The sequence below is a fragment of the Aythya ferina genome (genome assembly GCF_964211825.1).
Source record: "Aythya ferina genome assembly, chromosome: 1".
Taxonomy (NCBI): Eukaryota; Metazoa; Chordata; class Aves; order Anseriformes; family Anatidae; genus Aythya; species Aythya ferina.
The window spans coordinates 108,397,740-108,415,872 of record NC_140296.1 but is presented as its reverse complement, the minus strand read 5'-3'; the positions used below and the strand labels follow the sequence as shown (position 1 = coordinate 108,415,872).

The window sequence follows — 18,133 nt, the reverse complement described above, 5'->3', positions numbered from 1 at the left end:
TACTTTAAATGGAAGTACTTTAAGTTATATTCACTTTAAATCAAAGCAGAATCTGGCCCACAATGCTGCTGCACTCAGTTGCCTGTAACCAATAATAATAAAACAAAAAGTCAGCTGACAGCAGTAGAATGGCCACTAACAGGCCATGTAGGTATTCAGCTTTCAAATAAAAATAAACATTTAAACAAACAAACAAACAACAACAACAACAAAAAGAAACAGAAACACAACTTTAATTTATAGTTTAAACTTCCAAGGAATTATTCTTACCTGATGATTTAGATGCATTGTGGAACTAAAAGGATGAAATTTTTCCATAAAAAATGTCCTCTCTTCTCCTTTAGCAATTTGGATTATCGCTAGCTATAATAAATAAAGTGATTTCCAAATGGAGTGTGTCTATGTACTGTGTTTTGATGTAGTGTAGGCATTATCTTTTATGATATTCAGTTTTGACTTCAACCGCATATTATCATAATTTGAGACAGGCACATGTAGCTCTGTTGTAACTAAATGAAAATCCAAAGTATCCTACTAAGCAAATTTTGCTAACATATTTAAATATTTCTCCTTCAAAATTCTGCCCTCAAGACCTTGTATATTTAGGGATTTATACAGTGGCAGAAGCAATTTATTTTTTATTTTTAATAAATGGCCCTTAAGGCACTTTGGACAGTTATAGTAGAATTAGCAGTTTGGTCACATTTAAAGTGCTCCCTTTGAGAAGCAATAACACAACCTTGTTATTTCATTATGAAATAGTATCTAAGCTTCATGCATGTCTTGTTAGGCTGCAGTGCAAAAAATATAATAATCTCATGGGGCTGATCTTTGTTAATGTAGTGTGACCCCTGCTATTTTCAAATTGGCTCTGAAGCACTCCCTTAATGCAGCCATAGTAAAACAGTCCAAAGAATTTCCTTCTGTAATGGAAAAAAAAATCCTACAGATTTTTTTTTTTTGTGTGAAAAATTCTACAGCGTAAGTACATATGTACTTCTGTGTATATGTTTTGTTGGATGACCTCAGAGATCCATCAGGGTTTAATTTGGTATGTCTGAAACTGTGTGGTCATTTTTGTCAAAGTATAGGGTGGCTTGCATTACTCTTCACATTCAAATAACAAATCTAATTTGACCATACTATGTATTTGGTCAAAACAGTAAACTTTTCCCCCTTCTGGGCCTAAGATGATTGAAAATACAGATAAAGAAGCCTGTCATCCCATTAGCCAATGTACAATGGGTATAGACAAACTTAGGTGTTTTGAGGTGTTCTTTTTTTTTTTTCCATGCTACTCTGGAACATGTACAAAAAGCCCCTGGATCTAAAGCACTGTGTGTCAAATGTAGCATTTGGACTGTGCCCTTAGTCATATGGTCTGAATTTTTGGGAAGACGTGTGGAGCCAGGAGTTGGACTCGATGATCCTTGTGGGTCCCTTCCAACTCAGGATATTCTATGATGCTATGAAATTTTGTCTCTCAAACATTTCCTTCAGTGTACTGTGTATCCAGTAGCTTTCAGTATTTTGAAAGCATTTAGAGGATCCTATCTGGGTGGCTGCTTGCTCCACATTGCTTGCACTGAATTCTGGATTCAGTTCTAGGAAATCTGGGGAAGAAGCAGACCAAAGGAAGTTTTCCTTTTCATGAACAGCATTTACAGGTTTGCCTCCTAGAATGATCTTATATTTGTCATTTGTAGAGTCCCAGGGATCCCTACAGAATCCTGCTTTCTTGATCCCAAGGTGTACCAATTTAATTTTGAGTGGAAAAAGCAACAGGAGAAGGAAGATCACAAAGTTTAACTCTGTATAGAAGTCCCACACTGAAGATAATTAGAGCTACTAGCTTTGTATATCACAAATGCAGGCTGATAGGAAAACAGAACTTGCAAAAATATTTAAAAGCACTTCTAATGTCACTTCATTATCATTCATAGGAAGCCCAGATTAAAGGAAAACTGTCTAATGTTTTCTTATCAAGTGATGCAGGAAGAAAACAACCACCTAAATTATAAAATATTGTAAAGAAATACTGATGAAAGTTCCCATAACACTAGCCTGTGGCAGTTGAGGCTGACACAATACAATTAAGTTCAACATCCTGGGGGATAAATTTTGTGTGTGTGTGTATAAAACTAACCTAGCAATGTGACACTGGATGTTCAAGAAGAAAAATGAGTAAATATTTCTAACCTTAAAAACCTTCAATAGAGCCCTAATAAGTAGGTTTCACAATGAAAAGAGTAAAGCCACAAACCCTTAGATTTGGGAAAGGTAAGCCTATCATATCTGTCAGGGAAGGCATAAAGATTTGTTCAAAAATGCAGAAAGAATAAATATATATATAAAGTGCTTAAATGACAAGTTGCCAAAGATAAATTCCTTCAGGAGCATTGTATAAGTTATACCTGCTGAAGTGTTGGGTAAAAACTGTAGTTCCATTATAAAAACACTTGAATAGAAAATACTGAGACACATAAAATAAATTTTGGCATGCTATGGTACACTGGATACAGGAAAAAATAAATAATTACTGAAACAGACTAGAACAAGGTAAATGAAACTGTTAAGAAGGGTAAACTTAGCTGATGTGTTGGAATCAGTATTCTCAACTGCATAAGATAAGGAAGAGATACCTCTCAGGTGGTAAAATGAGATAGGAGCATGAAAAATGGCAGAAATGGGAAATTACATATATAACAAAAGGGGGCAGTAGCTTGACAGAATTACTAACTATGGCATAAGTTATTGAGGTAACTTTCTTGCAAATACCAAATAAGTCAGCAAAATCATCCAAGGGGAAAAGAGTGCTGGGGTTGTGAGTTTGTTTGGAGGGGTGAGAGTGCCACAGAGGAAGGCCTTGGGACAGGAAAATGGGAACAGAAGTGATACCAAATCATGTGGTAACGAGTGAGTTCAGGGGTGCCTGCCAAGCAGCCTGCTCACTGCAGCGCTACAAGGCAGGGATCCTGCTCTTCTGACTGACTCCTGCAGACAGAGGGATTTGGGGCACTCTTCCAGTACTGGGCATAGAACACCCAGAGGAAACAGAGTGAACATCGTCTCCCTAACACATTCCTGTCATCCTGAAAGATGTTTACTTCAGTTTCTCATTCAGATATTCAGACAAGAAATATTTTTATTTTGAACCGGCTCGGGATCTTCTGATATAAGGCCCTTTCATTTGGTTCTGCATGACAGCAAGAGTCTTCAGAAAGGTCTACACTAGTTATAATTCATCTAAAGGACTAGTTCAATTACCTTCCTTGCCTGAGCATGTGATTGAATGTCTTGGTGATTACTGAACTTCCAAGGGTCATTACTAAATGGCTGGATCTACAAGAGAATAATCAGATGTCACAACCAACTTGAATGGAACATCGTCGGTTCATTTGACATTTTCTCCCTTGTCTAAAAGTGCCTTTTACAGGATCAATCCCACTTGCTAATGAAGTTAATTAATCAGCCTGAGTTGTATCTTTCCCCTTGGGTGAAAGTAACAGCAGCCATTTTGAGATATGTATTTATGATACCCAACAGAAGAGAACATATGTGGCAGGTGCAGATGGTTGCGTCAGGAGGTATATGCAGGCTAACCACACTATTTTACATCTGCAAACCAGTCACAGATTCATGGTTCAAGAATAGCCGTTGCTGATGGGAACATGGTGACAGGAGCATCTCCTAGGGCTGATCACTCTTCTTTGTATGCCAAGAGTACCTTCTGCTTCAGATCTGGAACGCCTTCTAATCAAATGTATCCCTTACATTACAAATAGGTAAGCAGATGCAAATGTCCTTCAGATTTCTCTGCTATTAGGATTTATTTACCAAGGTTTGAATTGGTTAATTCAAACATACTTGAACATAGTCTGGCCAATGAGGTTTTTCCAGTTAGTGGTACCAGGCTGTAATCTTTATACTGACCTGACAGCACAGGATCTCAGGCCTTGCCCAGGCTTGCTATGACCTCTGCTGTTTTTAGCATGTTTTAACAGCTGTTAAGAATTGAGTGATTATGTCCAGACTGTGAGTCTGTGTCTGTGAGTGCCACTATGGGGAAGTGTCCGACAACACCAGGCAGCTCCTGCGTAACGAAACATCTGTCTGTGAACACAAAGAGTGGGTACAGGACAGCTTTCATGCATGACCCAGAGCAGTGAGGAAGGAGCAGACTGGGGTGGGAAGGCACCTTACTACCAAGTTGATTTGAGCATACTGACATCAGATAAGGAAGAATGAGCCACTGTACACACCTCCTCCTCCTGGCAGAGTGCTATGGTAGCTGCTGCCTTAGTGTGCTCTCCAAGCTCCTGCAGTCTTATCAAGAAAGCTTCTTTGGGAGCTAGAAGCACATGGGAAGGGTGAGCCTAACACCAGAGAAAACAGGTGGATACTGTTAAGTTTTCATATAGCAATTCTGCCTGTCATATCAATGACACTCTCCTGTATTAATTAGAACTATTAAGACTCTTAAACAGTTAAAACATTAACTGGACTATCAGTAAACTCTGTGTGGCATGTAAAAAGGCATGTTCTTTTCCCTTTTGCCAAGAAGCCAATTTTGAGAGAAACAGGAGAGGCCTCTTACTCCTTCCGGGTCAATGCAATTCTGAGCTGATAATTTCTCTTGATGAAGATATGTATAGAATAGTAGAGACTAGTATAGATCCATATTTTATGCATTCCCCTCTACCATATGGATATAGTAGTTAAAGCTATCTTGTTTATTGCTGGTCAGGCATATTTTTATCAATATCAATATGGATAAGTAAAACATGACATTAGTTTGGGGATGGTCAAGTGTTCTCATCAAGTAGTCTCTATGAATTTGGTTCATCTTTAAACAAAAAGTTGGGGAAGGGATGGGACTTGTATGCCTCATCTCCCAGGCACAAGAATACTATGTGATCTTAAGTTCTTAAGTATATAGAGTTGAATGTTTATGTGTATTGCATACACTAGCATACATACATGAACAAGCAGCTGCTCTGAAGAGATGAAGATAGCTTTTCTTAAAGTAAAACAAATATCTCTTGTATTTGTGTTTTAGATATAGATATACTCTTTAAAATCTATTGGTATAATAATGTGTTTTTCATAGAATATAATTCATTTGATTTTTGTAACTGTTTCAGAGTTAATTCTTTACATGAGACTATTCAGGAAAGATTGTCAACAAGTGAGAAGTAAATTAATGGTAATGATTAAAAATTAGGAATGAGAAGCAGAAGCCAGACAATGTGAGTGTAAATCAAATCTTTCGTTTGTCCAAAGGCTAACAGTTGTTGTGATATTTTCCGTGTCAAATTTTCTACAGATAATTATATGGCATGTAAAAAGGGAAGAAAGGACTTCAGAGAAGTAAAATTTATAGTAGACACTAAATTATTGAGGCTAGTCAAGTATAATGAAGCCTGAAAACATTCTGAAGTAAATAACAAGGTTAGATGAATAGGCAGTAGGACGGGTAATGTAATTTGTTCCTAACAAATGTAAGGAAATGCTAACTGGAAGGCGTGATCAGAGTTGTTCATACCTGTGGCATTAAAAAATAATTGTAACCATGGAGGAAATAAATCCTACTGGCTTTGAAGTTTAAACAAGAGAATGAAAACAAAAATATACTTGTCACATATCTGTAGGCTGAAATTTGTGGTATCAGCCATGGTGAGAGATAGAGAGGAAACAGCGGGAGATGCGGAGGCACTGCAGGGCTATGCAGCCCCAGCAAGGGGAGCTGGAGTGGTGAGAGGTTCCTTGCCTCGCATATGGCATGGGCCAAGGAGACATGCTTACTGCTGTCACAGCAAGTGTCGGTATGCTCTGTTGTTTGTGAATGGTCTAGAAAATGCTCTCTTCAGGGGAATGGGCAGACTGTTCCCCAGACAAGAGTCACTGCTATTCTGTGACAGAAAGCCGCAGCCCTAGAAGAGTAGCTCCCCAGTGTGAGCTCAGTCAGCTCCTGCTAGCTGGTTCAAGGGTGCTGTCTGGTGAAGGAGACATCTTATCTCACAACGAAGAAAACGAGAGGTCAACAACTTTCCCAACTGTTGTTTATCAGCAGGTAAGAGTAATCATTAACGACATTGTGCCTTGCCTACACAGCAAGTGGCTTGTCCTCTTCCCCTTTGCTTATGCTTAGAGTGCTTGCTTTCCACTCAGGCTTAATTATACAGGTAATCAGCATGTGTAGTTAGAATAAAATCCATCAAACTTAGTCTGTGGTCTGTTCCCACTTTATTGTCCAACATCCAAAGAATCTGCTTGTCCTGAGGCAGCTGGGCTAGGCCAGGGACAAGGACTGGAGCGGGGCCCCGGCACTGCCACTGCGCCTGGGCCTGGCCAGGAAGGCAGCCCCATAGGGCTGGGCTGGGCCTAGCCTGGGGCCATGGCTGGGCTGAAAGACAGCTCCAGGGCAGGGGGATGAGTCCCAGCATCTTGCAGCCATTCCCACAGGAGTCTCCCTCACCACTTGCCCTGGTCTGCCCGCTGGGTGCCAAGCCAAGGACAAGCTGGAGCCACCCCAGTGGCCAAACCTTGTCCGGGGGCAGCAGGGAGGGCCTGGCCCAGGGGTGTGGGGGTGACTTGCAGGTCACCTATAGAGGCATGAGGGATTTTGATTAGCAAAGAGAGGGAAAATCTTTCGCATTGGTTTCAATCCTGTTTCTATTAGTCATCTTAGCTTGATTAAAGTACTTCTCTACTATAGAAACCCTGTCATTCATCCCACAGTTGGTTATAAGCAGCTTTGGAGCTAAAATAAAATGATTTGAGTAGGGCTCAAATATTTTCTAATGCTGTGTAGACACTCTTCTGAAATTTCAAGAAGTGTTTTTGTCCAAAGAAGCTCAGTAGCACTCATCACCTTCACACTCAAATCCCAATTCCATAATTGCCTAATTTAAATGAAATTTTTGCCAGTGATTTTGGGGATTTTTTTTTTTTTTTTTTAACAGAAAATGAAAAGTTGGTGTAAATTTACGTGAATCTCTTAGTATGTTCGTATTGTAATAACTTCCATTCATGAGGTGGTCATCAGGCTCTTCTCTCAAGCACCAAGTTATAAGACGAGGGGAAATGGCCTCAAGTTGTGCCAGGGGAGGTTTAGGTTGGGCATTAGGAGAGATTTCTTTACTGAAAGAGTTGTGTAGCATTGAAATTGGATTCCCAGGGAAATAAGTGATTGAGTCACCAACCCTGGAGGTCTTCATGATACACATCGATTTAGAACTTAGTAGCATGGTTTAGTGGTGGACTTTAGTTACTAGATTAAAGGGTGAACTAGATGATCTTACAGGTCTTTTCCAACCTAAATGATTCTATGATCTTACGAATAACTTACAAACTCTCCAGATAGAACTTCAGCTGTTTTAAATTAGTATATCCAAATTGAAACCATTGCATCAGTACTGATGGTACTGATTTTACTGTTTTACTGATTTTACTACTGGTTCCTTAATCGCTAAGTTCGTATCTGTTTCTTAAACTAATTAACTTTGTTAAACTTCATGTTTCCAGTTGTTTGTCAGTGAAATTGTCATGCTTTGGATTTACCCTATAGCTTTGCCAGAAGACATTCACAAAACAGATTTCAGTTTGAATAAAGTCAAACAAAGGAACAACGGAAGAATACTTGTATACTTCATTTTCAGAAGAATAAGATAAGGAAATCTATTTGTGTGTAGTGAACCTGAAGTTCATAATCATAGAATCACAGAATGGTTTAGGTTGGAAGGGATATAATTTTAACCCCCCCCTGCCATGTACAGGAACAACCCCCAGCAGACCAGGTTGCTCAAAGCCCCATCCAGCCTGGCCTTGAACACCTCCAGGGATGGGGCATCCACAGCTTCTCTGGGCAGGCTGTTCCAGTGCCTCACCGTCCTTTGAGTAAATAATTCCTTCCTAACATCTAATCTAAATCTACTCTTATTTATGTACGTATATTTTTATTTATACATTTGAATACATTTTATTTATGTATTTATGTATATGTAACAATGTATTTATTATACATAAAAATACATTTATTTATACATTTAAAGCCGTTACTCCTTGAATCTGTTTCTGGACAGATCATTCTTAGCAGTGACTTGAAACTGGCCTCCAGTCTCCTGGTCGGGCACATGCTGTTCTCTTGCTCGGTGCTTGCTGCTACAGTCATTTTTCTTTCATATAAATACAGCCATATCCATTGATCATGGACTAGAATAAGCCCCATTTTTTTTAAATTGCCATGGTTTCACTTGTCTTGCTACGAAAAATATTTTCCATGTTTTAAACGTGGAAAAAATAAGGTGTATAAAATAGCACTAGATAATAAATGTTCATTATCTTGGCATAGATAGTTAATTCCATATTCAACATGGTTAATATTTATTTATCTGAACTATATTTACCTCTCAGGAATTAGATTTGGACAAGTTAATCTTTAAGGAAGAACACTGTAGCCTCAACTGTATTTTATACTGAATACTGATGGACTGCTTAGAGGACTATTTTCTTAGCTCATTGAATTCATGCTTGGAAGTAGTTTATGTCAGTGAGATTTTTTAAAAAGAAGTACTAATGCGGAAAGGTATTTGCAGTCTGGCCTTTTATTTTTTAATGGAATATTTCAACAGACCTTACTTTTGAAACTCTCCCCAAACAATGCTTAAAAAATTATTTTTGGGGAGTGGATGCTTGTTTTGTTTACTTCAGCTTTCTGTCACAATGTTTTGGGCTTACATGGCAAGGTTTGGTAGTGGGAGGGCTGCAGGGGTGGTCTCTGTGAACAGAGCCCAGCAGCTGCTCCATATTAATTAAGGCCCAAGTTCAGCTGGCCCTAAAGGGACTCACTGCTGGCCAGAGCCAAGTCTGGGAGCGATGCTGCTTGGGCCTCTGGAAGAGCAGAGTTAAGGAAGGGAAATACTGCTGAGAAACAGCAGCTGGGAGAGAGGATTGAGAAAATGAGACAGAACCAGCCCTGCAGCCCCCAAGGTGAATGCGGCAGGAGGTGCTCCAGGCAGGCAGCAGCAGTTCCCCTGCAGCCTGTGGAGAGGCCCCTGGTGGAGCAGGCTGTCCCCCTGCAGCCCATGGGTCCCACATGGAGCAGATCTCCACGCTGCAGCCCCCCCGTGGGTGGAGGAGCCCCCGGTGGAGCAGGTGGATGTGGCATGGAGGAGGCTACGGCCCATGGAGAGCCCCCGAAGGAGCAGGCCCTGGGCCGGAGCTGCAGCCCGTGGAGAGGAGCCCACGCAGGAGCAGGGGGTCTGGGGGGAGCTGCTGCCTGTGGGGAGCCCAGGTTGGTGCAGTTTATTCCTGGGGGATGGACCCCGTGATATGGAGCCATGTGGGAGCAGCTCTTGAAGAGCTGCTGCCTGTGGGCAGACCCTGCATGATCATTTCAGGAACGATGGCAAGCAGGGGCAGGGAGTGACTGTGAAGGAGCAGTGGAGATGAAGTGTCAGGGACTGACTGCAGCCCCCATTCCCCTGCACCACTCGAGGGGAGAACATAGAAGAGGACGCATGGGGGGAAGGTGTTCATAGTTTGCTTGCAGTTTCTTACTGTTCTAGCCTGCTAGTGATAGGCAATAAATTAAATTAATCTTCCTATGCTGAGTCTGTTTTGCCCACGACAGTAATTGGTGGGTGATCTCCCCATCCTTATCTCAACCCTTGAGCCTTTTGCATTGTATTTTTTCCCCCCTTCACCTTGAGAAGGGGGAGTGAGAGAGCAGTTATGGTGGAGCTCAGCTGCCCAGCAGGGTAGAACTGTCACACACAAGAATTTTGAGTATAGATTTACGATCAATCTAATTTACAAATTATCCAAATACAAAATAACTTAATTGAAGGTAAGGGCTTTTGTTTTCTTGTTCTGCTTTATATCCACAGATATTTCATAGAATGAGCAGGAGTAGAACAGACTGACTACATTCCCAAAGAGGATTTTTTTTTTTTTTTCCAGACAGTTTTGAATAGTTCATCTTATATCTAGTGACAGAAATAAAACTATAGCTGCATTGTGGATGACAGTATTCCTCAAAGTACCATGCGATTTCAGAATATAATTTAAAATGCATAAAATAGTGTTACAAAAACTTTTAATTGCAAAATTGTGAATGTTTTGGTAGTCTGGAGGTAATTTCTTATAACATGCAAGAAGTTTTATCTTACTTTAGGAAAATTATGAGTAAATATATATACATAATATGTATATATATATAATTATATTACATAGCAATTGCACGTATTTTTATTTGCATATACCACTCTTTAATTGGAAACCTACAGTATAATTATATCATGGTATTTTATTAATCCAGTTGTATTTTAGAGCTTAACTGAAGTGGAAGACAGGACTAGTGAAATGGTTATTTCTGAACTTTTTCACCAATACATCTTCTTTATTATGTCAGATCAAGATAGAAATGTTAAATCAAGACCTTAAGCTTTTCTCCAACAGTTTCCAACACTTTCCAGGTATTTAGAATAGATACGAAATCTTCATTTTATACAGCTCAATGAATTTCAGACACTTAGGGGGAATGTCTTTGTCTTTGTCTTTACAGATCTAATCATCTTACATTACTTTTATAGTTGATGAGAAGAAATATGTACTTTTAGTGTCTTACCTGTTTTAAACATCTAATTTCAGGTGTGATGAACTGTGCCTTAGCCACTAGCTAACGTGATCAGGTTCCACTGACTATAAAGGGAATGTAGGAACACTAGATCAAATGCAAATGTCCATTTTAAATCAAATGATTCCAGCCTTAGTGACAAAATTAATCTATCTTGACCGTCTCACTTTGTAGACACAGATATTCAGGGTTAGCTGCATTTTCTATTGATAGCAACAGAAATACGGTAATGTATATAGGGACCAAAATGTCTTCTATGCTTTATATTGTAGAAAAATACTCCAAAAGAATGTATCAAATAACTCAAATGCATTCTGTCCCAGGTGAACTGTCAACTATTACCTAATTTCAGTTTTGCTAAAGTTAGACAATAAGTTAACAACATGTGAAAACTGCAACTTTTAATAACATTAATCTGTAGCAAACTTCTACTACCTAGTTAATCATCTGTTCCAATCATAAATTTACAGAAGCTGCAACTCTAAAAAGCATAAGCGTTTTTAATCTGACTTCTTAAAGAAATTAATGTTATGTGAGCTAGTTACATCACGAGTGTGAACCTGAGATGAGGAAGCCCATGTCATAGACACCTACATATAGATGAATTCCATGCCAACTTTCATTAATTCTGCTGATTGTTTAAATAAAAATAAAATAAAAAACTGTAATAAGTTTTACTTGAGCCATCACAATCCATTGTATAATAGTGAAAAGACAGAAGGGGAAAAAAAACAACAACAACAAATCCTCAACTGCAATTTGTCTTGCACCAAATCTGGAGATAACTGGATATTAATTTACATTTTTCCTTACCTGGTTACTCTTTGCATTGGACAAACTGTCTGCTTTGTCACAAAGGATTTAATAAAGCATTTCATCCTAAATGCGCTGAAATTCATTTGGTTCCAATGATATTAATGGTGTGCTTAAAATTAAGTGATTATGTAAGGTGATGCTATTAGAGTTGTATCACTCAGCAAAGAGCAGACCAACTGAAAATAAACACTCACGTGCATGCATGAAGGAAAGGGGAAAAAATAAAGCCATATTGTTTGTACACTGTACACAGAAAATAGAGTGAATACATTTGTTCTGCAGCTTCACAAACTCTGCATGGTCTTTATCAAGCACTGTTAGATCAAAATTCTCATTCAGAGACCACGTGGACAGATATCTCAGTATATACTCTCTAGTTAAATATATGCAACAAACATCAAGGTTAACCTCTGTTAAGACTAGATTGTGTCACCTGTTCATACCCCTGTGAGCACATAGTATCTTTGATTCACTGTGGACCATTTCTGTGAGAAAGTTTTTCTATCAACGTCCGAGAGTTTGTAATTTGGTCTAGCGTACTGAGCAATAGATCTGTCTATGTGAAATAACCTGGTATATGTCCAGTTTCCTGTCTATCATCATTTGGGTTTGATATCATTTCTCAATTTCCTTAACTGGATTTTTTTTCCCTAACAATTTTTTCTTGCCCAGAGAAAAACATCCAGTAGTGAGTGTAAATGCAAGTTAAATATATGTGTTTCCAGTTCTCTCTCTCTATTTTTTTTTAAATGTTTGTAATCAAGTAAATACAATTAACTTAGCCCACTTAGCATTTTAACGGTTTGTCATCCAGCCTGAAGATAATATTTAGCCAAAGATAAACACTTAAAGTTTTTTTCTTTGTAATAAATTTTGCTTGCTGTATATCTAGCAGACAATTGAAGCCTGATAAATGAGAGTAAATGAAATCCTAATGACTTTGAGAAATTTGTAATGATTCATTTGTTCACTTTTGTTGTCAAAGTTTTCAAGTCACAAGTGTGAATATATTTTAAGTAGGGTTAAAATGTGTTGCTATAAGTGTTACAGTGGCTGGGAAAGCAATTTGCAAAGAACAATAAGTGCCAGAGATAAAAAAAAAAAAAAAAAAAAAAAAACAAGCTTACTGGCTATCAGCAAAACAGAACACTAACCTAGCAAAGAACTTGTTTAGCTCTATTCCAGGTGGCTAGAATTTTCCAAAACAGACCACCTTTTGCAATCATTAATGCAAACATACGCATTTTTTCTCTAATAAAGTTATGACTCAAATTATTCCTATATAATTTGCAGATCTAAACTTTGAACCTATGTATTTCTAGCCACTAGGATAATGTTTCTTCAGGTATGTAGTTAGGCAGAAATCAAATGTGTTAGGAAGGAATTGCAGTATATCATGATTTATCACCAAATTGATCAATGAATTATTGAATGGAATTTGATGCTGTAGTGTTTTGTTTAATCATTCTGCAAAGTGGCTAATTAGTTAATATGCTAATTTTCTAATGTGCTATCTTGGTATTGGATACTCTGCATGCAAGTGAAACCCAAATTTTTGTACAATAAGTATTCTGTTTCAGTGCTTCTAAAATAAAATGAAAAAGTTATTGAAGCGATCACAAGGCATTTTCTGAAGCATGCTGTAACTCAATTATGGTACTAAGTGAATTTGAACATCTTTTTGTGTGGGAAAGCACAAGTATATTAAAATTTTGGGGTATTGGATTTCAGAGAAAATTATTTTTTAATTATTATTTCAATAGATATAAAAAAATCTTTGTTAGGGAAATCTACACAATGAAAGTCAGTGTTCAATGAAACTGTATACCTTCTCTTTACTTCCGGTCAATTTTTACCATTTCAGCATACCATTTTAGTAAATAAACTGTGTGAAGTTTGATATTTTGTTTGAATTATATCAAAATATTTGTTAAATTCTCCATTTTGATAGTTTCCTCTCAGCAGCTGTGATCATTATTCTGTGATGTGTGACACTGTTGTATGTTGTCTGTAATTTAATGATTTGCATTTTTTTTGTCCTTGTAGCTGTAACCTTTTCAGTATTCAATGGCAAAAATGGCCCACGGGAACTTTCTGATTATTATTCAAGAACAAGTGTCAAGGTAAGCATGTGCTAAAAGCTTTGCATTCTCTGATTTGCAGTTTAAAAATATGGTACCCACTCGAACAGATCTGACTCCCTCACATGGGGGACTCCTATAACTCTTTAGGAAGAAGTGCTTAAAATTTAATGTCAAACAAAAAAAAATGACATTATCTTTTGGTGGGAAAAATTAAAAAGATGATGAAAGAGGAAACATCTAATGAGTAACCTAGCCTAAATAAATAGATTTTAATAGTACCATTTGCTTCATATCAACTGGGTGTATAAGATGGGTCAGGATGGCAAAAAGAAAGTGTGTCTTTATACTCTTAGATGGATTTAACCAAAAGAATTCTGGTTTTAGATGTGTTCTACTTTTAGACATTTTGTACTTTGTGCCAATTTTTTTCATTCTGATCAACAAAATTCAGACATGTCCTTGTCTTCGTATCCTTATTACATCACCCTTTTCCATAAGGATTCCCAATGATTAATAACATTAAAGTAAAGGACAGTGCAAGGGAGTTAGAGAACTGTATGTTTCCCAAGCTTTGGTAATAGATAGGAGTGAAATTTGTATTGAGCCAATGCTATTTGGTCATCCAAAATTTCAACCAGGATAGAATAAATGCTCTTTTGTGTAACTAGCTTAATGAAGGGACAGACGTTGAAAACATTGTGGGGGGGGGAAAAAAAAAAAAGAAACAACAATACATGGATATTTTGAGGAGGAGAAGAAAAAGAAAAATAACTGAGAGAATTTAGGCCCCCATGAACTAAGAATGTTCGTAGTCATTGCTCTAACTTCCTCCCTATTAGTGTCATTGAAGCTTTTTTTTTTTTTTTTTTTCTAGGGAACATAGTTACTTTTGTTATAGGGCATTCTTCCCACTGAGCTGACACCAAATGCCTGTGTAGTTTAACAAACAACACTGATAAGTGGCACTTTTTGGTAGGAATGAGCCAGTTGTATATGCTAAATCAAGTAGCCAGCAGAGACTCTAACTTTTTAAAGAGATGTCAAAAGACACCAGAGAGGGATTATAAATTGCTTCTGGTGTCAGTATGATTTAATCATCCTGAGGTCCGAATTTCATTACGGAAAGTACCAAGTGCCATTGGCTTTGAGTATCAAAAACATTGTAACCTTCAGAAACAAAAGTTCAGTCACGGTATGTTGTTCCTTTGATATAGATATTCTTCAGGAAAAGGAAACTGCAATCTCATTAGTAGTATTTTTTTTCCAGAAAATGCTTTCTGTGTAAACATGTGCATTTACTCCCAGTACATAACACAAAATACAGTTTAATACAATTTATCTATTATTTATGTGAGCTCACAATTCAGTGACATATATGTCATGGTTGATCTGTATCAAGATATTTGTAGAGGTGAGTTACCGAGTTACAAATTGAATTGTTTGTATGAAATGCCCCTATCTTTCAATGAAGGAGAAACCAAAGTTTCAAGAAACAGGCATCGTGCCATGCAGACATGCAGCAAAAGCTTGGAACAACATTAGATCTGTTCAAAATCAACCAGGGTTGAAACATTACATTCAAAAAGATGCTGTGCCACGTAGTTTAACTACTTTACCTCCACAATCAGAATAAATCTGGTGACCATCTATAGGTAATGGGAAAAAGATGTGACCTCAGAGAGGTTATGATAAAGCTGCACCTCCATAACAAGGCAAATTTGGACTTCAGCATTGGAGCAAAACAGGCTGAGTCTTACAGAGAGGTGTAGGATGCGTTATGGCCAGTCTGACCACTTTAGGCAGGAACTTCTACCAGCCCACTGGAGAGCAAACAGTATACACAGGTTTCAGCCTAGAAGATACGTTTATACTGCCAACCTTGCTTTACCAACTAAAAAGGTCTTTGCACTAAAAATCATAACATTTTTGTAACTACATTAAGATATCCTTAAAGTTGTGTTTTCTACTAGACAGTGCCCAGGTCCAAGATGAAAACCCAGAGGTGGCTGCCACCAAAATGAGCTCAGTATAGAAGCTTTTGTCATCAATCCCCTCTCCTTGGCAGCTTTTTACTGTTGTTTCTCTGTGGTGTGGTGGGGCCCCCACTGCAGGTTGAGCCCTGTCCCTCACCCAGTACAGACTTCATCTGACACCGATGGCCCAGGCCAAAGTGCAGTGGTGCTGCCTGCTGATGGCCCTGGTGGCAGTCCTCCCCACTGTCACAGGCACCACAGGCAGCATTCCCTCTCTCCTCTCCTTCATTCCTGCTCTCTTTGCTTTTCTTCAACCTTTTCTTTTCCCCCTCTATCCTTTTTTTCCCATTTTCCTTTCTTCTTCATTTCCTTTATGTCACAGCAGCCCTTAGAGAGGTCTGCCATGGAGCAGATACACAGGCTTCAGCCCATGGAGGATGCTGTGCTGGGGCAGGTGGGTGTTGCCAGGAGATCCTGTGGCCTTCAGAAGAGGACCAAGGGAACTACAGTACTGAAGAGGCTGGAGAGGTGGCCTGACAGGAATCTCAAGAAGTTCAGGAAGGAGAAGTACAAAGTTCTGCACCTGGGGAGGAAAAACCCAGGTACCAGTATGAGCTGGGGGCTGATGAGATGGAAAGCAGCTTTTCAGGAAAGGACCTGAGGGAAAGGAGTAAAGAAGAAAGAGGCAGGCTCTTTTCAGTGGTGCCCAGTGACAGGCCAAGAGGCAATGGACGCAAACAGAAACACAGGAGGTTCTGTCTCCAAAATGTCAGGAAAGGGGTATATTACTCTGAGGGTTGCTGAGCACTAGCAGAGGTTCTCCAGAGGGGGTGTGGTGTCCTTAGGGATAGTCAGAAGCCATCTGCACGTGGTCCTAGGCAGCCTGCTCTAGGTGGCCCTACTTGAAGCAGAGGGGTTGGATGAAGTGATCTCCAAAGGTCCGTTCCAACCTCAGCCAGTCAGTTCAGGAAAACAATTCCCAATTCTGTGGCAGCGGTGCACTCAGCACCCAGTGCCCACATTCATTCCCCACCAAAGTGCTTCACAGACAAAGTCAGAGACATTTTGTCTGGATGGATACTGTGAGAAGCAGTATCAAAAGCTATGCTGAACTCCAGAAAGATTACACCAACTGGCTTCCCTTTGTCACCTAGATGGGTAACCTTGTCATAAAGTGAAATTGAGTGAGTTAAACAGGACTTTCCCCTACTGAACCTATCTTGGCTATGACCAACGAGCGTGTTGTCTCTGAAGTGTTTTTCAATAACTCTCAGACTAGCCTTCTTCATGGTTTCACCTGGCACCAAAGTTAGACTGACAGGCCTGCAAATACCACGGCCTTGGGCATGGTCCTAAGCAGCCTGCTCTAGGTGGCCCTGCTTAAAAGGTGGGGTTGGACCAAGTGACCTCCAGAGGTCCCTTCCAACCTCAGCCAGACACTGGCTCCTGTGTTTTTGGAAAACATTTCCTAATTCTGTGACAGCGCTGCACTCAGCACCCTGTGCCCATGTTCCCCCCCAAAGTGCTGCGCAGACACGGTCAGAGCGTTTGTTCACATAGGCTGTTTATTGGTGTCAATATATAGGATGAAGCTCCCTGACAGAATGGACTCTCTCCAAGAGTTTGGGTGCTCACTGCCTGGAAGAAGTTGAGCAGTCCAGCTGTTTGGGAGGCTGGGGACAACACCATCCATCTCCTCAGGTACCCTCTTGGTGCCTTCCCTCTCGAGGAAGCGGTTGAGGTGTTTCCTCTCCAGGCAACAGCAGAGGCACCGCAGGAGGTCATCCAGGCGCAGGGGGCAATCTTTCCTTTGCCAGGCTTGCCAGGGCTGTGGCTGTCAGGTGGCTTCAGGGCGTGGGGGGAAAAGCCTTTGCTCACCAGCATACAGGCGCGGGTCTGCAGATGTTTGAGGTGGAAGCTGTGGGGTCGGGCATGCCTGGCCGTGTGCCCGACAGACTGCATCTCTGCCACAGCGCAGCTCTTTGGCGGCGCCGTGCTGCTGGTGAAGCTGGCTGCGGCTACTCCAGGCTCAGGAAGGAGTCCAAGTTGTGTAGCCACACCCCAAGCGTGATCTCAATGGAGAGGGTGCTCTGGGAGGCGTTGGCCAGCCTGATCTTGCAGGAGCTGCGGGAGGGCAGCACCGTCAGGCAGCAGTGGCGCGACTGCAGCAGAAGCTCCCAGGCTGCTTTCACCAAGGCCTGGAACCAGTGAGTGGTTTCCTCCACATCCAGGTAGGAGCCGGTGCAGAGGGTGTGCAGCAGGCTGGGCTCTTGTCTTCTCAGCTCGTCCTTGGGGTGGTGGAGGAAGCACAGCATGTCCCCCACCAGCCGCTCCCTCGCGCAGGCGCACTCCAGCTCCACGCGCAGGCTGGGCTTCCTCGCTGGCATCTCCCCCTCGGCGCCCAGCTCTGGGTGGAAGGCGTGCCCGGGGGGAGGCCTCAGGGGCACGAGCAGGCGGTAGAGGACGTTGTCCTGCCGGGTACTCCTGTCTTTGGAGAAGCACCCCACACCGATGGCGGGCTGCAGCCGTGGCTTGAAGAGGGATTCCCCGGAGAGTCTTTGGCAGGCACCAGGAAGCTTGTCCACCAGCTCCTCCACCACCTTGCACTTCTCGGCCATGTA

The 18,133-nt window shown here is 40.5% G+C and overlaps 1 long non-coding RNA gene across 1 annotated transcript; it reads left to right on the top strand.

Moving 5' to 3' along the window:
* Nucleotides 1-8,863: 8,863 nt before the first annotated feature.
* Nucleotides 8,864-15,126, top strand: LOC311431244. Its single transcript, XR_014689314.1, has 3 exons — nt 8,864-8,991; nt 13,502-13,578; nt 14,414-15,126. It is a non-coding gene; the product is annotated as an uncharacterized lncRNA (long non-coding RNA).
* The last annotated feature ends 3,007 nt before the right edge of the window (nt 15,127-18,133 follow it).